At 36.8% G+C, this 22,096-nt stretch overlaps 2 long non-coding RNA genes across 3 annotated transcripts; one reads left to right on the forward strand and one right to left on the reverse strand.

Moving 5' to 3' along the window:
- Positions 1-6,732: 6,732 nt before the first annotated feature.
- LOC136837406 (uncharacterized) lies at positions 6,733-10,023 on the reverse strand. The gene is made up of 3 exons (XR_010852692.1): positions 9,866-10,023; positions 9,689-9,731; positions 6,733-7,229 (listed from the first exon to the last, which is right to left on the reverse strand). It is a non-coding gene; the product is annotated as an uncharacterized lncRNA (long non-coding RNA).
- Positions 10,024-10,070: 47 nt separating this feature from the next.
- Positions 10,071-21,385, forward strand: LOC136837405 (uncharacterized). 2 transcript variants are annotated; one of them, XR_010852690.1, is made up of 3 exons: positions 10,071-10,225; positions 10,349-10,575; positions 20,867-21,385. It is a non-coding gene; the product is annotated as an uncharacterized lncRNA (long non-coding RNA). The 2 variants fall into 2 exon arrangements; XR_010852691.1 differs by having other exon boundaries at positions 20,872-21,385.
- Positions 21,386-22,096: the final 711 nt, after the last annotated feature.

The following is a 22,096-nucleotide window of genomic DNA, read 5'->3' on the forward strand; positions in this document are numbered from 1 at the left end:
ATATATATATATATATATATATATATATATATATATATATATATATATATATATATATATATATATATATATATATATATATATATATATATATATATATATATATATATTTATTTCAGATTTGTTGTAAATGCAATGATCGCTGACCAAGCCACAGATTGGATGAAAATCTAAACTAATTTTGGAAGCAACTGAATTAGCTGTTACACTATGAATATCCTTTTTCTAACACAGTTTCAAAATATAAAGCGAATAGCAGTCACCTGCTAAAGCCAACATGCAGAAAATGAAATATAAATAACATTGTAAGTCTTTTGTGTGATTTTTTTTTACCACAATTTGAGCAGTGGGACGTTGATGGACCGCTGTCTCTCACTGTCTGTCTGTCTGTCTGTCTGTCTAAATGCCTACTTCCCTCTCTCTCTCTCTCTCTCTCTTTCTAAAAACCTTACTGTTTAACTTTTCTTTATTTTCTAGTCTGACTTAATGAGATAGATAGAATATACAATTTAGGCCGAAGGTAAAGCGAGGCGACCTATGAGGTCATTCAGCGCTGAAAGGAGAATTGAGAGTATGAGGTTTAAAAGGTGCAACAGGATGAAAACTTCGCATTTGCACTATTGAAAATTGCTAGAAGCTGGAAAGTAAAATGGAAGAAACAATATGAATGGAGGTACAGTAAAAGGAAGGAAAGGGGTTGCAACTAGGGGACGAGGCTACACCGAAAAGAACCTTCTGTAAAAAGAGGTTTTAGTGAGTCGTTCACGCTACAGTAAAACATGACATAAACACGTCATATCTACATCACAAACAAGTTGAAAATGGATATCGGATCTATGGCAAAAGCCAGTTAACCGTATAGAAACACTGGTTACGACTACCAGTAAGTTGTTGACTTGTATTCAGCTTGTTTGTGATTTGTGGATGATAAGTTGCCGACGTGTGTTCCCGACATGTTTTACTGTAATGGAGACGCCCCTAAATCAGGAACATGAACTGATGTTCTTTGCACTCCCCGAGATCTGGGAACAAGTTATAGACTGATGAAAACAGTCTAAGTTGCATTCTAAGAACAGATAACAACAGTCTTTAAGTCGTATACAAATAACAACAGTCTATAAGTTATGTACAGATAACAACAATCTATTGTGGAGTACAAACCGCACTTATTCATGTTTAGATCAAACTGCTACACTGCGCTGTGCCGATCACTCTTTAGTCTAGTTTCTTAATGTTCTAGAGGAAAGGTTTTTGGTTCAAAATGCCATTTTTTTATGACTTGGTCTAGTTTTTTTAACATGCTACAAGAAAAGTCTAAGGTTTCAAGTATCAGGATTGTTTAAACTTTTGACCCGATCTAGTTTTTTAATATCCTAGAAGAAGAGTTTGATGTCTGAAGCACCAAGTTTTGTTTAAATATATTACGACTTACTCTAGTTAGTTTTCTGTAAAAGAAAACTATTGAGATGCCTTTGTCTGTCTGTCCGCACTTTCTCTGTCCGCCCTCAGATCTTAAAAACTACTGAGGCTAGAGGGCTGCAAATTGGTATGTTGATCATCCGCCCTCCAATCATCAAACATATCAAATTGTAGCCCTCTAGCCTCAGTAGTTTTTGTTTTATTTAAGATTAAAGTTAGCCATGATCGTGCTTCTGGCAACGCCAAAGGACAGGCCGCCACCGGGCCGTGGCTGAAAGTTTCATGGGCCGCGGCTCATACAGCATTGTACGCTGTACAGAACACTCAATTGCGCAATTTTTATTTGTTGTTAATGTCCTCGAGGAAATATTTAAGGTTGAAGCTTCACAAAATCTTTTCCTCTTACGACTACCTTTGCGTTGCTGGTACTCCAGTGCTTGTAGCAAAGGGAAATTCTAATCATTGTCGGTAATTCTCGAACCGTATCTGGACTGGAAATGAGAGAGAGAGAGAGAGAGAGAGAGAGAGAGAGAGAGAGAGAGAGAGAGAGAGAGTTAAGTATACCTTAGTTTAACCAGACCACTGAGCTGATTAACAGTTCTCCCCTAGGGCTGGCCCGATGGATTACATTTATTTTACGTGCCTAAGAACCAATTGGTTACCTAGCAACGGGACCTACAGATTTTGGAATCCGAACCACATTATAACGAGAAATGAATTTCTATCACCAGAAATAAATTCCTCTAATTCTTCATTGGCCGGTCGGAGAATCGAACGCGGGACCAGCAGAGTGGCAGCTGAGAACGATACCCACCCGTCCAAAGAGGAACCAGAGAGAGAGAGAGAGAGAGAGAGAGAGAGAGAGAGAGTAGAGAGAGAGGAAAGTATCCAAAGCGTGGATCGCTCTATAGTTCGGAAATTATACATACATATAGTTCGGAAATTATACATACATACATATATATATATATATATATATATATATATATATATATATATATATATATATATATATATATATATGTGTGTGTGTGTGTGTGTGTGTGTGTATTTATACAGATAGACAGATAGATGGATAGACAGATAGATATATGATATTGGTATTCGTAAAACAACCGGACTAGAACTATGCTGATGGGACTAGTGCTCCTATTTCTTTGTGAAAAGATTCTCAAAATACAATAAGGTAGTTAAAATCATTCTATATTCTTACCATAAAAACTTGCAATGTCATGTATTTTTATTGCTAATCCTTTTAACCCTAGGATTGTGCAGTTGGTACAGTAAAAAATAAAATGTAATCAGGGATTAAGTTCACTTATAAAGACATATGGTGACATTACTATTTAATTATAACTTTGACAATAGCTGAGCATCAACATCTGAACCATATATTCCGACGTTATAGTGATTTTTAAAGAAAGGTTTCGGGATCGAGAGAATTAATGTGTGTATGTTATTGTATTATCCAATTAGTATATAAGTTTATATGTATATATATATATATATATATATATATATATATATATATATATATATATATATATATATATATATATATATATATATATATATATATATATATATATATATATATAATATATATATATATATATATATATACATATATATCAATTTATTAAAAGCTAAGTGACGTGTAATCCCACAACGTTGTTATGCATCTATAAAATAGTCCTGATGCTTTTAAACCACTGGTTCTTAACCTTTTTCAGAGCCCGTGCCCCTTGATATCTCAGAAAATGTTCTCTTACGCCCACCCAATATAAATACAATACAAACATATAAATATACAGTAAATTATAGTATCATTGCACTGGCAATCATGTCACGCACCCCAGGTTTAAGGTTTCGTTACAGGTACCCAAGGTTAATAACCACTGTTTTAAACTATCCTTTTACCCATTTTATATAAAATTCGATTGCTAAATTCAATGTGCGTTGCAAGAATAAAATAACAGGTACATGCAAGTTTCTTTAGATTAGCTCAACTTTAAACCTAAAGTTGTCTAGGAGGCACGACTGAATAACAAAACCTTTTCTGTAATGTACGTGCTAGGAAGTAAACAACTTTACTGGCTTTGAAAACAAAAATCTTTGGGAATATTTATCTTGTAGTAGTTAGGTACTTACAGAAGCGTCATTAAAACCATTTTCATTGATCTTAGCTTAAAGAAATTAAAATTAGGAAGTGATACAGAAACAGTTTGATCACTGAAGGAGTGAATGAAAAAATTACTTATATGTCCTATAAATATATGATTTATGTAAGCATATGTGATATAGTATTATCGGGTGCTACTTTGGCTTATTGTCCACCCGTCACCTACTCCGAGGCGCTAGTACCTAACATGGCGCAAGCTCCTTGGGACGCCGTGTTTAGTCCCAGCCCCTCGGGGATCCAAGTATTATATACACCCATTTCTATATTGTGTAGTCGAGAAATCATATTAATAAACGATATCTTCGTGCGGCCGTCTACTTTACATTTACCATACGAGTGTTTAGTACTAGCACCCCAGAGTAGGTGACGCGTAGATAACGAGCCAAAGTAGCACCCGATAACACTAAACTACATATCTTACATAAATCATGTGGTACGTAATCGTAACTTGGTTTTCACACTTGACCCGTTCCTTCAATGACCAAGCCATTTTGTATCACTTCCGAATTTTAGTTTCTGTAAGTTATTCAATGAAAACGGTTTTAATAACGCTTCTCTAAGTACCTAACTACTACAAGATAAATATTCCCGAAGATTTTTATTTTCAACGCCACAAAGGTTGTGTTAAATCTCCATCTATTTTCTGTAATAACATGTATTTGCAAGAGGGAAAGCTACAGATATAATTAATTGACAGTATTTTATCCCCAAACAGTCATTCAGGGTCAATTTTTAACTTGCGCGCACAATCGGTAGGTTGTTTAAGTGCAAAGACGCCCTGCACCCAGATTAACGGGTATCTTTCACTTATAAATCCTGCCTTCTCAAGCCCTTGAGAGAGAGAGAGAGAGAGAGAGAGAGAGAGAGAGAGAGAGAGAGAGAGAGAGAGAGAGAAAATCAAGCTCACTGCATGGCAGTGTAAGATAAAAAAAAAAATCAAGCAATGGTGTCTCACCAATTCACATAAAGGCAGAAGGCGGTTAGACTGATATGACAACATTTTTTTTTTTTTTCATAAAATTCACGACACGATTGTTCCACTGAACTGAATAAAAATACTGCATGAGGATGGAAGTGGTCGACCGTACTTTTAGGTATTGAACCTTTGGGAACAATATTTTACATTTTCAATTCACAATTTATTCACGAGTCATCTTTGTCTGACTTTGCTCCGTATGGTTTTAAAACGACTTTTGTTAATGTCCTTAGCAAAATACAATGGGCTCCTCATTCATACAGAGGGTGGAAGAATGGAAGCGGCTGCTTCGCACACGATAGTCACTGACAAGGCAAAGCCAGGTTGTACAGTGTGTGTGTCAGAGAAAGGTTGGTGAGAAGATAGGAGTATCTAATCGAGGCACTAAAGCATGTAGGGATTGTTCAATAAATTGAATTGGATTTAGAATTTAGGCCAAAGGCCAAGCACTGGGACCATTGCGGTCATTCAGCGCTGAAACGGAAATTGACAGGAAAAGTTTGAAAGGTTTAACAGGAGGAAAACCTCACAGTTGCACTATGAGTCAATTGTTAGCCGAGGTTGGAAAGCACGATGAAGAGAATATGAAAGGAGGTGCAGCAAAAGGAACGAAAGGGGTTGCAGCTAGGGGCCGAAGGCACGCTGCAAAGAACCTAAAATAGCGCCTACAGTGCACCACGTGAGGAGCACTGACGGCACTAGCTCCCTACGGGTTGTAGGGATAATTTAGTCACATTTACTTCGTGATTTCAGATGGTTGATGTTCAATAAGAATGAAGTAAACGAACATTTCAACTATTCAGGTCGCTTGCTTGTCATAGGCGTGTTGCTTAATTGTACGTCTGCGCTACAGTAAAACGTGTGGACCGTTTGGAGAAGTGAAAATTTCTATCTTCGCCTACATGTTTCAGTTACTCCAGTCGTTTAATTGTCTAACGCTTCAAGAAACCTAGGACCGTGTATAACCCTTTCATTATTAAACTTTCATAGCTAAGTTCCTTAAACTGCGAATTAAATTTTTAGTGATGTTACGAGGGTTCAGGCTTAGTAATGACTTGACTACTACTACCCGTAATTAGGCTTTCTTTGTAGCACATTGCTTTTAAATGCCCTCTTCGCTACTAAAGTATCCTATCAGTAATCCTTGAGCTTCCAGCATATTCAGTCGACTTCAGAGACTATTAGGCACTTCGTCCAACAAACGCAAACTTTGTAAGCTGTTCAACTGAGGCAAACTTTGTAAGCTGTTCAACTGAGGCAAACTTTGTAAGCTGTTCAACTGAGGCAAACTTTGTAAGCTGTTCAACTGAGGCAAACTTTGTAAGCTGTTCAACTGAGGCAAACTTTTGTAAGCTGTTCAACTGAGGCAAACTTTGTAAGCTGTTCAACTGAGGCAAACTTTGTAAGCTGTTAAGTCAAAATCTGTTCGAGCTTCAGAAGCCTGTTCCTTCAACCTTGTCTACTTTGGCATTGTTCAACTTTGTGCTTATGCATTCTGTTCGACCCTTTCGTAAATTACACTGATCATTTAATCAAGTAAAAGTTCTGCAAGCACTTTCTCAGTGTATTCTAAATCATCATAGGCTTATGTTAAAAGCTTATAATGGCAAATTTGCCAATTTAATTACCTCGCATTGCTCAAACTTAGAGTTTGTGTACATTTCTTCTCAGGTTCACTAATTACAGCTATTCAAAGTCTTGCTTTTCTCTTGTTTGTTAATCCTAAATTCTTTACCTTTATATTTTTAAAAATTTTGATAATTACTACTCATTTGCCATCAAGAGCTCCGAGAGTAGCTGTTAACCCAAATTTTCAAAGTAATTCATATCTTCACACAAAGTATCAGCATTACGCCAAACTTAATTATTGTACCGTACCATTGCCATTTATGGAGAATACTATAAACCATCAGGATTAACAGTCATTATAAGCTTTCTCAGCACTTGGTCATTAAGAAAACCCTGTTACCATAGATAACTATTTTGCTGACCTTCCTGATTCCTCTTCGCAGCTTTCACATCCTAATTACACATCCACAAAGCTCAATACATGTTCACAGGAAACTACTGAAATTTTGACAAATCAAAAACACAGGGTCAAAGTACCGAACAGCCTTTATTGGGTATTCCAAATTACATATTCAAAATCCTCCAACTGAAAATGAGGTAATCAATTTCTAATAAACTATTTCAAGATAGTATAATTTACAGAATTACATCCAAAGAGCCAGTTAAAATTCTTCTATTCAGATTTGATGGTTGTGTCTCCAAATAAACACCAGTTGCTCTCAATTTACCTCCAGTTCACCCTTTGCAATTCAGTGGTGTAAGTCGAAATGCAGTAGACAAGAGATACTTAAAACTCTGAAGACTGAGGTCACACCTTATTACCACCAGACTTCAACTTCTCGTCAGTGATTGACTTCATATAGAAAAACTATTTTCCATTTTCCGTTCATTAAGTGTCACAGTGGTGCGTTCCTCAGCAATGTGGGGCTAGCTGTCGGATTTCTGCTACTGGTCCATCAGTTCGTCTCTCCCACAAATACTGCAATTAACTCGATTTGTCGTATCCCTCAGGTCGGCAGAATAATAGCTGCCATCTGTTACTCTGCCTATCCCAGAAGTCACAACCATCAACAACAGCCTCCTCTGTTCAGGTTATAATTTTTTATACTATACAAACTCATTCTACAAAAATTATCAAAAAGAATATTTACAGTAACTGCAACAAAATTAACAATCGCCTTAACATTTATATATATAGTTATACATTTGAACAACCCTACCCGGTAGTTAAGGTAGTTTATAAGGTTCATAACTGCTCTCAGCCACGGCGCCTCTAATATTGACTGTAGCTCCATCTGGTATTTAGAATTCTTCATGAATTGGTCAATACCAACGTCCTAAACCATTGCATGAAGGAATTTCTTAATACTTTCAAGTTACAGCCAATATGAGAAGACCACAGTGCGAAACTGTTACTTTTAAAACTTGCAAGTCAACCAACCATCTATAGTCTCAGCAAAGCAAAAGTAGTCAAAAATATATTTAGGTGCTCAGAACTCAAAACTTTACCTTTAAAACTCCTGAACATTAAAAACTACATCAGTGAGCTCGGCACAACAATACAGCAATTGAATATGAAAATACTGAATTGTATGCACAATTATCAGCCGATTTGATTCCCGAACGGATTTTACGAAAATTTAGTTACAGAGCCATCCACACAACCTTCAGTTTGTAAAGCCTATAGTGCACGTGCACTGGCGAGACTACCCCTACTGTTTCTCTATTACTAAAAAAAAAAAAAAAAAAAATCACCATTCAATCAAGGCATCCAACCTACCGAGATATGCCAGTACCTAACAAGATACACCAGTGTCAACAAGCGTCAACAAGCTCGACTTCGAACGAACATCCATTTAAACCTATAACTTAAGGGACCAAATATTTAAGTCCCTTTTGTAATAGCCTAGGACCCGTTAAAAACTTGCATTACAATACCTATAATTATTAATACAATGCATACAATACCTTTAATTATTAATACAATGCAATGCTGAGCAAAATGAACTACAAATTACGAAAACTTTACGGGAATAATAGTAGCCGAAATTTACCCTACAATAACCTACGCTAAGAATGGCCAACTCAAGTCATCAAACGTTAATCAGCTTGCTGACATAATGCAACTCATTAAACCAAGTTTATCCACCACTAAATATTGTCTTAAACTAAGGAGCCAACAACCTTTAAAACCGCAGCACGAAATCAAATTCCTTACACGTTCAACACTTCAACTAGCAACAATTAGTCACATAAGCAACAATCTCGTACGAAGCAAAAATTCATGTTTTCCCACAAGTCAGTAAAAAAACATTCCATGCATTCTAACTTGCAAGATTCATTAGACGAAAACCCAAACTAAAACCTGATAAAAACCTACATCCTAAACCCTAGATACGTAAAATGAGACCTGAAAAAGAACTGATTATGTTTGAAAACAGTCAGGTCATGCATGGCAGACCTAAGTCTGCCATGCATGACCTAGTCCACCTTTGCCTGACAGGCGTCTCTACCACCCCGGCAAAGGTGGACCTCTTATATAAGGTAGTAAAGTTATAACAATGAGCAAAATAAAGGAAATTCAAATATAATCTTGCTAGGGTGCACAATACACCTATTATCAATAAGCTTGGCAAGCCCTGCAAATTCCAGTTGGGTCAACAAATTTAAATCTCGAATAGCTCGATTCAGATACTATAGAGAAAAGGGATTTGGAAAAAAATGAAATGCATCAGACGAGTCACGGCAAATACTTTACTATTACTCTATTTTGTTATCTAGAGCTTTAATTTGTCAAGTTTTTGTAATAAGATTTCGACTGAGGTTATTAGCATTGCAATATTAACGAACTTTTCGCCAAATTTCGATAACTTTACTTTCCAGTAATCTTTAATGACTTAAAAGTTAAATTTATAACTCGGGAGACTGGACTCCGAGGGCCTACCACTATTAGTAAATGCAGATACTGTAATTCGAAACAACTATGACGAATGGACGTAATTAAGGTCACTGGAATTCTCTGGCAAAGATAAAGCTGGATAACTTACACCAAGTAACAAAACAGCAATAAAATAATGCCAGGACCCTCAAAAGATAAAATACTGAAACGTAAAAAAAAAAAAAATAAAAAAAAAGACAAAGGAATTACGTACTACAGTATTGCAAGATATTGCGCCTAAGAACCGCGAGTTACTTGGGATATAAAAGAATTATAATAGAAAGGAATTTCGTACTATATTACTTTAAGATGTTACTCTTAAGAACCGCGAGTTACTTGGGATATAAAAGAATTTTAAACAAAGTTAATTAAATGCTGAAAACTAATCACAAATAACTATCAAAAGTTCTATATCACCTTATATTCATCATACGAGGCTTCATTGCAGTATAACTGCAAAGCATGCATCTGAAACAGGCTTGCCCAAATTCCATAAATCGAGAAAAATTTCAAGGTGAAAATCAGGTCAAGAGACGAAACGTATGGTTTCTCCGCACACTAAACTTTCCAACCGTTGTACAAGCAAAATGCAGTTTTACTCTACCTTGCAAGTAGACTTCACTGGAGCAACAGGAGTTGACGAACATCTGAAAAATAACCTTACGTTAACCAAGCAAAGAATATTCCCAAGCAATAAAAATATTACGAAACAAATTAGGCTACAAAACATACAGAAAGGAAATCCGGCAAGTTAAAGAACAAATATGCTGCGTTAACGTACTTTCTTATAGTAAAAATGGCGTTGGTGTTCAAACTACAGCCCAGAATTAGCACCTTCCTCACGCGGATAAATGAATACACCTCGAATCAGCACACAATAAAACGAAATACGACATTATACGAAAGAAGCATTGCTACCCGCGAACAGAACCAGCCCGCAGCCAACATGGACTCTCAAGCCGCGCTGAGGTAGCTCGCGAGTCCTTGCTGACTGATGCGGGCCAGTTGTGCCCGTAGGTCTAAGGTGGTACCCGGCTGATTCGTCGTCTCGTTTGTGCAGTTCGATGTTCTTGTTCATCCGCTGGAGAAACGTGACCTTGCTGACAGGAGAGCCTATTTATTTTATTTGCGTTTTTAGAAGGTAAGTTGGTGCTGTATACTTTTAAGAAAATCATTCTTAACTTAGTTTCTTAATCATGATTTGATGTGTAACTTTTGTGCTTGAGAATGTTCTTCGCTGGCTAAACATCGATTTTCATTTCAGGACTTGGTGAGTTACTGTGAAGGTTGTGGGTCAAGATTACGTTCGAGGTGGAGTGGATCTGCGTTTTAATTTGCGTGATGAACAGTCGCAGAGATGATATTTGAAGAGACTAGTTACACTATCGGTTTTCATCTCTGCGTTATTCAGTGGAAATCTGTCCTGATTTTTCTGATGTGGTGGAAGGAGTTCCAAGTGCGTTCTTTTGTGAAAATACTCCATACTCGAAGGTAAATGTGCAACTCGTGTATACAGTACGTATATTTTAATACTGTGCTTGATTCCTCTTGGTAAGTTCCCCGTTTTAAAATCTTGTAACTTAAATATTTTACACTTGACGTTTTGAGAGCCTTAGTATTTTGTATCGTTGTTGCTACTTAATTTTACTTAACTATTATATGTTAATGCATTATTGCTGAGAGATTAGTGAATTTAATAATTGTCATAAAATTAGATAATTACTATATGAAACTAAAGCTGCTTGCTGCATTTTATTAATGGTGGTGGGCCTCAAATCTTAATTTTTCGGCTTTAAAGTATCCACTAATAAATTATCCACTAATAAATTAAACTATTTAAACCCGGTAAAATTCTAAGTTCATCAAATAAAGTATTATAAATTTTGCATTATCCCGCTTAATGTAATGCTAATAATGTAAGCCGAATTTTCAGTACAAAATATTACAAATAAAGTTATAGTTTGTAAGTAATGATTGCGGCTGCACTCGATTATTTTTTCATATAAATATCCATGTTAAATAACTTAGTGGTCTTTTATGGTATAAGTCGATATAGTTTAAATTACTTGGCTGAAATGTAAGGTTCTCATTTAGGGATCTCAGTAGATATAGTTGCTTTCTAAATTTCTTTAAAATATAAATTAATAGAAGCCTACAGATAAAGGGTGTATCCAGTGCAGCCGTGGCAAGCTTTTTTTAATTTTTGATTACTCATAATTAAACTGTTGCAGCATTCTATTGAAGTCCACCTTTGCCGGGGTGGCAGAGCCGCCTGTCAGGCAAAGGTGGACTAGGGTCATGCATGGCAGACTTGAGGTCTGCCATGCATGACCTGACTGTTTAACAAACTACTAATCAGTTCATTTTCAGGTCTCTTAAGTATTTAGGGTTGTTTAGGACATGGGTTTTTCTTGCGTTGTAGTTCTTGTTCTGGGACAAGTTTATGGGTTTTTCTTTTTGGGGCTGGTTTTTCTCTGGTATTAGTTTTGGACGTAGGTTTTTCTCAGGTATTAGTTTGTCTTGAGACGTAGGATTCTCTCAGGTTTTAGTTTGTCTTGAGACGTAGGTTTCTCTCAGGTTTTAGTTTCTGTCTTGAGACGTAGGTTTCTCTCAGGTTTTAGTTTGTCTTGAGACGTAGGTTTCTCTCAGGTTTTAGTTTGTCTTGAGACGTAGGTTTCTCTCAGGTTTTAGTTTCTGTCTTGAGACGTAGGTTTCTCTCAGGTTTTAGTTTCTGTCTTGAGACGTAGGTTTTCTCTCAGGTTTTAGTTTGTCTTGAGACATAGGTTTCTCTCAGGTTTTAGTTTCTGTCTTGAGACATAGGTTTCTCTCAGGTTTTAGTTTCTTCTTGAGACATAGGTTTCTCTCAGGTTTTAGTTTCTGTCTTGAGACATAGGTTTCTCTCAGGTTTTAGTTTCTGTCTTGAGACATAGGTTTCTCTCAGGTTTTAGTTTCTGTCTTGAGACATAGGTTTTAGTTTTAGTTTCTGTCTTGAGACATAGGTTTCTCTCAAGTTTTAGTTTCTGTCTTCGAGACATAGGTTTCTCTCAAGTTTTAGTTTCTGTCTTCGAGACATAGGTTTCTCTCCAAGTTTTAGTTTCTGTCTTGAGACATAGGTTTCTCTCAAGGTTTTCTTCCAGAGACATTTTGTTTCTGTCTTCGAGACATAGGTTTCTCCCTCAAGTTTTAGTTTCTGTCTTCTCTCAAGTTTTAGTTTCTGTCTTCGAGACATTCTCAAGTTTTAGTTACTTGTCTTGAGACATAGGTTTCTCTCAAGTTTTAGTTACTTGTCTTCGAGACATTTACTGACATAGGTTTTCTCCCAAGTTTTAGTTTGTTGTCTTGGAGACATAGGTTTCTCTCAAGTTTTAGTTTCAGGTTTTACATAGGTTTCTCTGTTTTAGTTTTGTCTTCGAGACATAGGTTTCTCTTTTTAGTTTCAGGTTTTAGTTTCTGTCTTCGAGACATGGTTTCTCTGAGTTTTAGTTTCTGTCTTCGGACATAGGTTTCTCTCAGGTTTTAGTTTCTTGTCTTGAGACATAGGTTTCTCTCAAGTTTTAGTTTCTGTCTTGAGACATAGGTTTCTCTCAAGTTTTAGTTTCTGTCTTGAGACATAGGTTTCTCTCAAGTTTTAGTTTCTGTCTTTGAGACATAGGTTTCTCTCAAGTTTTAGTTTCTGTCTTGAGACATAGGTTTTCTCTCAGGTTTTAGTTTCTGTCTTACATTTTTCTCTCAAGTTTTAGTTTCTGTCTTGAGACATAGGTTTCTCTCAGGTTTTAGTTACTTGTCTTGAGACATAGGTTTCTCTCAAGTTTTAGTTACTTGTCTTCGAGACATAGGTTTCTCTCAAGTTTTAGTTACTTGTCTTGGGACATAGGTTTCTCTCAAGTTTTAGTTTAGTTTCTGTCTTCGAGACAAAGGTTTCTCTCAAGTTTTAGTTTAGTTTGACATAGGTTTCTCTCAAGTTTTAGTTTGTCTTCGAGACATGGTTTCTCTCAAGTTTTAGTTTCTGTCTTCGAGACATAGGTTTCTCTCAAGTTTTAGTTTCTGTCTTTCGAGACATAGGTTTTCTCAAGTTTTAGTTTCTGTCTTGAGACATAGGTTTCTCTCAAGTTTTAGTTTCTGTCTTCGAGACATCTCTCAAGTTTTAGTTTTGTCTTCGAGACATAGGTTTCTTGTTTTAGTTACTTGTCTGAGACATAGGTTTCTCAAGTTTTAGTTACTTGTCTTGGGACATAGGTTTCTCTCAAGTTTTAGTTTAGTTTCTGTCTTGAGACGTAGGTTTCTCAAGTTTTAGTTTCTTGTCTTCGAGACATAGGTTTCTCTCAAGTTTTAGTTTCTGTCTTGAGACATTTTCTCTCAAGTTTTAGTTTGTCTTGAGACATAGGTTTCTCTCAAGTTTTAGTTTCTGTCTTCGAGACATAGGTTTCTCTCAAGTTTTAGTTTCTGTCTTCGAGACATAGGTTTCTCTCAAGTTTTAGTTTCTGTCTTCGAGACATAGGTTTCTCTCCAAGTTTTAGTTTCTTCGAGACATAGGTTTCTCTCAAGTTTTAGTCTTGTCTTCGAGACATAGGTTTCTCTCAAGTTTTAGTTTTGTCTTCGAGAGGTTTCTCTCAAGTTTTAGTTACTTGTCTTTGACATAGGTTTTCTCAAGTTTTAGTTACTTGTCTTTTTCTCTCAAGTTTTAGTTACTTGTCTTGAGACATAGGTTTCTCTCAAGTTTTAGTTACTTGTCTTGGGACATAGGTTTCTCTCAAGTTTTAGTTTTGTCTTGGGACATAGGTTTCTCTCAGGTTTTAGTTACTTGTCTTGTCTTGTTTTAGTTACTTGTCTTGGGACATAGGTTTCTCTCAGGTTTTAGTTACTTGTCTTGGGACATAGGTTTCTCTCAGGTTTTAGTTACTTGTCTTGGGACATAGGTTTCTCTTTTTAGTTACTTGTCTTGGGACATAGGTTTCTTCAGGTTTTAGTTACTTGTCTTGGGACATAGGTTTCTCTCAGGTTTTAGTTACTTGTCTTGGGACATAGGTTTCTTGGTTTTAGTTACTTGTCTTGAGACATAGGTTTTACTCAGGTTTTAGTTTCTTGTCTTGAGATATCTCAGGTTTTAGTTTCTTGTCTTGAGACAGGTTTTACTCAGGTTTTAGTTTCTTGTCTTGAGACATAGGTTTTACTCAGGTTTTAGTTTCTTGTCTTGAGACATAGGTTTTCTCAGGTTTTAGTTTCTTGTCTTGGGACATAGGTTTCTCTCAGTTTTGGGACACAGGTTTTCTCTCAGGTTTAGTTACTTGTCTTGAGACATAGGTTTTACTCAGGTTTTAGTTTCTTGTCTTGAGATATAGGTTTTACTCAGGTTTTAGTTTCTTGTCTTGAGACATAGGTTTTACTCAGGTTTTAGTTTCTTGTCTTGAGACATAGGTTTTACTCAGGTTTTAGTTTCTTGTCTTGAGATATAGGTTTTACTCAGGTTTTAGTTTCTTGTCTTGAGATATAGGTTTTACTCAGGTTTTAGTTTCTTGTCTTGAGACATAGGTTTTACTCAGGTTTTAGTTTCTTGTCTTGAGATCTTTTTAGTTTCTTGTCTTGACATAGGTTTCTCTCAGGTTTTAGTTTCTTGTCTTGGGACATAGGTTTTACTCAGGTTTTAGTTTCTTGTCTTGAGATATAGGTTTTACAGGTTTTAGTTTCTTGTCTTGAGACATAGGTTTTACTCAGGTTTTAGTTTCTTGTCTTGAGGGTTTTAGGTTTTAGTTTCTTGTCTTGAGATATAGGTTTTACTCAGGTTTTAGTTTCTTGTCTTGAGATATAGGTTTTACTCAGGTTTTAGTTTCTTGTCTTGAGATATAGGTTTTACTCAGGTTTTAGTTTCTTGTCTTGGGACATAGGTTTCTCTCAGGTTTTAGTTTCTTGTCTTGGGACATAGGTTTCTCTCAGGTTTTAGTTACTTGTCTTGGGACATAGGTTTCTCCTCAGGTTTTAGTTTCTTGTCTTGGGACATCAGGTTTTAGTTTCTTGTCTTGAGACATAGGTTTTACTCAGGTTTTAGTTTCTTGTCTTGGGACAGGGTTTTACTCAGGTTTTAGTTTCTGTCTTGGGACACAGGTTTTACTCAGGTTTTAGTTTCTTGTCTTGAGACAGGTTTTAGGTTTTAGTTTCTTGTCTTGAGACATAGGTTTCTCTCAGTTTCTTGTCTTGGGACATAGGTTTCTCTCAGGTTTTAGTTTCTTGTCTTGGGACATAGGTTTTACTCAGGTTTTAGTTTCTTGTCTTGGGACATAGGTTTTACTCAGGTTTTAGTTTCTTGTCTTGAGATATAGGTTTTACTCAGGTTTTAGTTTCTTGTCTTGAGATATAGGTTTTACTCAGGTTTTAGTTTCTTGTCTTGAGATATAGGTTTTACTCAGGTTTTAGTTTCTTGTCTTGAGATATAGGTTTTACTCAGGTTTTAGTTTCTTGTCTTGAGATATAGGTTTTACTCAGGTTTTAGTTTCTTGTCTTGGGACATAGGTTTTACTCAGGTTTTAGTTTCTTGTCTTGGGACATAGGTTTTACTCAGGTTTTAGTTTCTTGTCTTGAGACATAGGTTTTACTAGGTTTTAGTTTCTTGTCTTGAGACATAGGTTTTACTCAGGTTTTAGTTTCTTGTCTTGAGACATAGGTTTTACTCAGGTTTTAGTTTCTTGTCTTGAGATATAGGTTTTACTCAGGTTTTAGTTTCTTGTCTTGGGACATGGTTTTACTCAGGTTTTAGTTTCTTGTCTTGGGGGTTTTAGTTTCTTGTCTTGGGACATCTTTACTCAGGTTTTAGTTTCTTGTCTTGGGACATAGGTTTTACTCAGGTTTTAGTTTCTTGTCTTGGGACATAGGTTTTACTCAGGTTTTAGTTTCTTGTCTTGAGACATAGGTTTTACTCAGGTTTTAGTTTCTTGTCTTGAGACATAGGTTTTACTCAGGTTTTAGTTTCTTGTCTTGAGACATAGGTTTTACTCAGGTTTTAGTTTCTTGTCTTGAGACATAGGTTTTACTCAGGTTTTAGTTTCTTGTCTTGAGACATAGGTTTTACTCAGGTTTTAGTTTCTTGTCTTGAGATATAGGTTTTACTCAGGTTTTAGTTTCTTGTCTTGGGACATAGGTTTTACTCAGGTTTTAGTTTCTTGTCTTGAGACATAGGTTTTACTCAGGTTTTAGTTTCTTGTCTTGGGACATAGGTTTTACTCAGGTTTTATTTCGGTTATTGGGACATAGTGTTTTCCGAGAATCTGGTTTCGGTTTTGGAACATAGGTTTTTCTCAGGTTTTAGTTCCCATTTTGGAGCATAGGTTTTCCTTAGGGTACTAGCTCCACGCCTGTTTTTACCTTGGAACTTTTTTTTACGCTTTTAGGGCTTCTGATACTAGCGGTGAGTTTTTTTGCTGTTGGCCAACTGTTAGTTGCCCCCAACCCGACGTAACAATGGGGGACTGTGGGGATTTGGGGTTTTGGGTGGGGAGGGCACAGAAATGGAGCGGATGTGTTTACGTTGGGGAGGCGCCCTCTGGAAGGGAAAAACGAGAGGGAGCTATTCGCCAACAGGAGGGAGTTAAATGCATTTCGCCAGTGTTTAGTACTGGCATCGGGGATATAATGTCCCTTTGCCGTGTTTAGTACTGGCCCGGGGAGGGGGCTACTGTGGGGCGGGGTTACCCACACGTTAACTAGTTATTGCACTTGCCGGACGGGATGTGAACCGTTCCACACAGACGTACCTGTGCTGTCTTGTGAAGATCGCGCATGGAAACCCGTTGTTGGATGAACGTCAGGGGTTAATTACAGGTTAATTACATTCGTGCGGCAAAAATTGAAGATAACCCCATAATTAGCAACCAAAAAACTGTAGAAAAAGTAAAGTTAGAAAGAAATCTCCGCCACGGAGCTACCACTTCGATCTACCTTTCTGAGGTTTTAGTTTGGTTTGGGGCTTAGGTTTTGCTCGGGTTTTGGTTTCTGTTTTGGGCACGGTTTTCCGGCATAGGTTTTTCTCAGGTTTTAGTTTTGGTTTAGGACATAGGTTTTTCTCACGTTTTAGTTTTGGGACATAGGTTTTTCTCACGTTTTAGTTTTGGGACATAGGTTTTTCTCACGTTTTAGTTTTGGGACATAGGTTTTTCTCACGTTTTAGGTTTTTTCTCACGTTTTAGTGTTGGGACATAGGTTTTTCTCACATTTGTTTCAGTTTTGGGACATAGGTTTTTCTCAGGTTTTAGTTTCGGTTTTGGGACATAGGTTTTTCTCAGGTTTTAGTTTCGGTTTTGGGACATAGGTTTTTCTCAGGTTTTAGTTTCGGTTTTGGGACATAGGTTTTTCTCTGGTTTTAGTTTCGGTTTTGGGACATAGGTTTTTTTCTTTCACGGTTTTTGGGACATAGGTTTTTCTCCGTTTTAGTTTCACATAGGTTTTTCTCCGGTTTTTTTTGGGACCTTAGGTTTTTCTCCGGTTTTAGTTTCGGTTTTTGGGACATTTTTTCTCCGGTTTTAGTTTCGGTTTTTGGGACATAGGTTTTTCTCAGGTTTTAGTTTCTCAGGATTTTTAGTTTCGGTTTTTGGGACATAGGTTTTTCTCGGTTTTAGTTTCGGTTTTGGGACATAGGTTTTTCTCTTGTTTTAGTTTCGGTTTTTGGGACATAGGTTTTTCTCCGGTTTTAGTTTCGGTTTTGGGACATAGGTTTTTCTCTCGGTTTTAGTTTCGGTTTTGGGACATAGGTTTTTCTCCGGTTTTAGCTTCGGTTTTTGGGACATAGGTTTTCTCAGGTTTTAGCTCCGGTTTTAGTTTTCTCAGGTTTTTTGGGACATAAGTTTTTCTCAGGTTTTAGTTTGGGTTTTGGGACATAGGTTTTCTCACGTTTTAGTTTTGGTTTTGGGACATAGGTTTTTCTCAGGTTTTCTCAGGTTTTAGTTTTGGTTTTTTTGGGACATAGGTTTTCTCAGGTTTTAGTTTCGGTTTTGGGGCATAGGTTTTTCTCAGGTTTTAGTTTCGGTTTTTTTGGCATAGGTTTTTCTCAGGTTTTAGTTTCGGTTTTAGGGCATATTTTTTCTCAGGTTTTTCTTTTTGGGGCAGGTTTTTCTTTTTAGTTTCGGTTTTTGGGACATAGGTTTTCTCAGGTTTTAGTTTCAGTTTTTGGGACATAGGTTTTTCTCAGGTTTTAGCTTTGTTTTTTGGGACATAGGTTTTTCTCAGGTTTTAGTTTCGGTTTTGGGACATAGGTTTTCTCAGGTTTTAGCTTCGGTTTTTTTTGGGACATAGGTTTTTCTCAGGTTTTAGTTTTGGTTTTGGACATAGGTTTTTCTCACGTTTAGGTTTTTCTCACGTTTTAGTTTTGGTTTTGGGACATTCACGTTTTAGTTTTGGTTTTGGGTCATAGGTTTTTCTTGGGCATAGGTTTTTCTCAGGTTTTAGTTTTGGTTTTGGGACATAGGTTTTTCTCAGGTTTTAGTTTTGGTTTTGGGGCATAGTTTTCTCAGGTTTTAGTTTCGGTTTTTTTGGGGCATCAGGTTTTAGTTTCGGTTTTTTTAGGACATAGGTTTTTCTCAGGTTTTAGTTTCGGTTTTGGGGCATAGGTTTTTCTCAGGTCTTAGTTTCGGTTTTTGGGGCATAGGTTTTCTCAGGTTTTTAGTTTCGGTTTTGGGGCATAAGTTTTCTCAGGTTTTAGTTTCGGTTTGACATAAGTTTTTCTCAGGTTTTAGTTTCGTTTTTGGGGCATAGGTTTTTCTCAGGTTTTAGTTTCGGTTTTTGGGGCATTTTCTCAGGTTTTAGTTTCGGTTTTTGGGACATGGGTTTTCTCAGGTTTTAGTTTTGGTTTTGGGACAGGTTTTCTCACGTTTTAGGACAGGTTTTCTCAGGTTTTAGTTTGGGTTTTGGGACAGGTTTTTTCTCAGGTTATAGTTTTTGAGTTTTGTTTTTCTCAGGTTATAGTTTGGGTTTTGGGACAGGTTTTCTCAGGTTATAGTTTGGGTTTTTGGGACAGGTTTTTCTCAGGTTATAGTTTGGGTTTTGGGACAGGTTTTTCTCAGGTTATAGTTTGGGTTTTGGGACAGGTTTTTCTCAGGTTATAGTTTGGGTTTTGGGACAGGTTTTTCTCAGGTTATAGTTTGGGTTTTGGGACAGGTTTTTCTCAGGTTATAGTTTGGGTTTTGGGACTTTTTCTTAGGTCATAGTTTGGGTTTTGGGACAGGTTTTTCTCAGGTTATAGTTTGGGTTTTGGGACAGGTTTTTCTCAGGTTATAGTTTGGGTTTTGGGACAGGTTTTTCTCAGGTCATAGTTTGGGTTTTGGGACAGGTTTTCTCACGTATGCTATGGGTTTTGTGATTTTTTTCAGATTTTAGTTTGGGTTCTGGGGACAAAGGACTTTCTCAAGTTTAGTGTGGATTACATAGGTTTCTCTGAGGTTTAGTGTGGATTAAAGTAATTTTGTGAATGTTGCTTAGAATAAGTGATAGTTTCCTTGTCCAAATTTTCTAAAGGGAAAGGGGATAAAAGGTTTGATTGCTCCTTAGTTTTGATTCTAGAGACAATAGCTATCTAGCTTGGGCACTTCTGGTAAAACGCAAAAGGGTAACTTAGGTAGGTCATTATAGTACATTTTGGTACCCTTTATTACCTTGCAAGTTTTCTGTAATGTGTTGTGCATTTTATCTTTTAAGATGTTCATTATAACAGTGAAAAAAATTAAGTTTGGGAACGAATTTAAAGACTGATAACGTAACTTCCTTTAACGATGTAATGGTAAAGGGTTTACTTGAGTTTTACTTTGGTGTTCGCTGAGTAAACTGGCGAATGTGGATTGCAGTGATTTTGTACGATATTGTTTGGGATGAGTGATTGTCGCTCAGTACAAGAGCCATTGTTTCATAGTCGAAATGTTCCAAGAGTTGGAAATGGGATTTTGTGGTTAAGAAGGTTGTGTGCCTGCCAATGATCAGGTTTACTTTTGATAACATCGTAATGGGGTACCTCCGTGTAGAATATTTTTGGCTACGAACTTCTGGTAGCCATAACTTGCTTAACACTAGTAATGACAGGGTTTTTCACTTAGTTTAGCTTTTCGTTGAATTAATCTTCAAACTAAGCTTTTCGTTGAATTAATCTTCGAAGTTGGAAAGCACGGAAGGATTGCTGTAAGTTTTTGGGGACTTTGTAAATATGGTTTAAAGGAATTTTGTTCAAATTTGTGGCTTAGTATGAGGGCGATTGCTTAGTAAGAGTGATTTTTTTTTATTGAAATCTTCAAAGGTTAAGAAATGAAGCGTATGTAAAAAAAAAAAAAAAAAAAGGTTGAATGGCTTGGTTGCCTTAGAGCCTGGTATATTTGCCTAAAATCTGTAAATCAGTCTGTGGTTCAAAAAGGTTGTTTGCTTATGTATGTAATTTTATGGCATCCCCTTTAAGTCTTATAATTTGTCAACGAGCTTGTTCACGTTTGGTAACATTGAGATGAGGAACATAGTGTAGGTCATTAAAGGGTACATTTTGGTAGCCTTGTTGCTGTTAATTTTCTTTAATAATTTGTGGTGCAATTTCTCCTCAGTGTCAAATTATGAAAGAAGTAAAATCAGTTTTGGGAATGAATTTGTGCTGTTAATTTTAATAATCTGTAGTGCAGTTTCTTCTACAGTGTCAATTATGAAAGGAAGTAAAATCAGTTTTGGGAATGAATTTGTAAGGTGAATAACGTAATTTGCTAAACGATGGAGTAAATGTAATTGAGCGACTTGCCGGCAGCACTTAACAAGAATATATTCTTTTCCCGAGCTGAGGTGAGACCGGAGATGGAAGACAAGTGGCCAGCCATTACTGTAGTCAAGATTGTGACAATGTCCCTCTTCATCCTTGAGTACCTGTGTTGATGGACGCTGCAGTTAATTGCTGTTATTGAAGACTACATCTGAGGTTGTGACCCATCAAGTACAAGTATTTTTCTCGGAAAACATGTCTTGCTACTGTCGTAAGAACTGCATATAGAGAAGATTGAAGGCAACGTTTGAGACTACGTATGGGGAGTTGACCCATGAACCAAAGGATATTTTCGCTAAAAACTGGCTTTTTACTGTAGGCAGGAACTGCATATGAGAATGCCCTCACGCTTTGTGGCGAAACTGCCTGGTATTTTCCCTCTGTTACCCAGATAAGTTATAGTCTTGAGGACCTTAACAATACTCTTTTCGCCCATTCCACGATGAAAACTCACCTGAAGGATTGAATTGTTAGCTTAACCTACATCTTAAGGTTCACGTCTCAATGTTAACTATCGTAATTAAAATGTCACCAGCCTTTATATTTGTTTTATCCTCAGTATGTCAAGTGCTTATCACATAAACGTTGTGTATACTTCCTAGTAAAGTACCTAACTTAAGTTCACTAAAAGTGACTTGAGGGTACTGTTATATCTGCACGGGTGTTACGACCCTGGAAAACATTTTTCTGGTCCCGATACCCTTTAACAGTAGTAATGTTCAGCAAGTTTCCAAAATACATTTGTGCCAGAGTCTAATGAATACTTGGGAATCATAAATTAACGTATTAACGTATCTTCATATTTGGTTCTGAAGCCTTAGTTGTTGTTACGTTGAGCTTCATGGTTGCAAGATTTAGGCCACTTGACTCGGACAGGGTACGTTTTGGAAGGGTTGGATGCATTTTATGACTGGTGAATCTCTCTCTCTCTCTCTCTCTCTCTCTCTCTCTCTCTGGTAAGGAGACAGAAGCACAAATCAATTTCATCACAAATAGTAGGAGACTTAGTACTATGCTGAAATAGTATACATTTAACCCCAGAGTAGGAGACTTGGTACTATGCTGAAATATTACATTAACCCCCTCTCCATTTCTGTTTTAGCGCCAAAGAGTAATGTATATTGTACATTGGGTATTTTAAACAAGAGGAAAAAAAAAGCTCCTTGCTTTATCTCCTCCACAAAACAATGCCCTACCCAACTGACATCTGTGCAGACTAGAGAGTTTGAGTCCGCAGGTGTTCAGGGA

The sequence above is a fragment of the Macrobrachium rosenbergii genome, chromosome 59 (assembly GCF_040412425.1).
Source record: "Macrobrachium rosenbergii isolate ZJJX-2024 chromosome 59, ASM4041242v1, whole genome shotgun sequence".
Taxonomy (NCBI): domain Eukaryota; kingdom Metazoa; phylum Arthropoda; class Malacostraca; order Decapoda; family Palaemonidae; genus Macrobrachium; species Macrobrachium rosenbergii.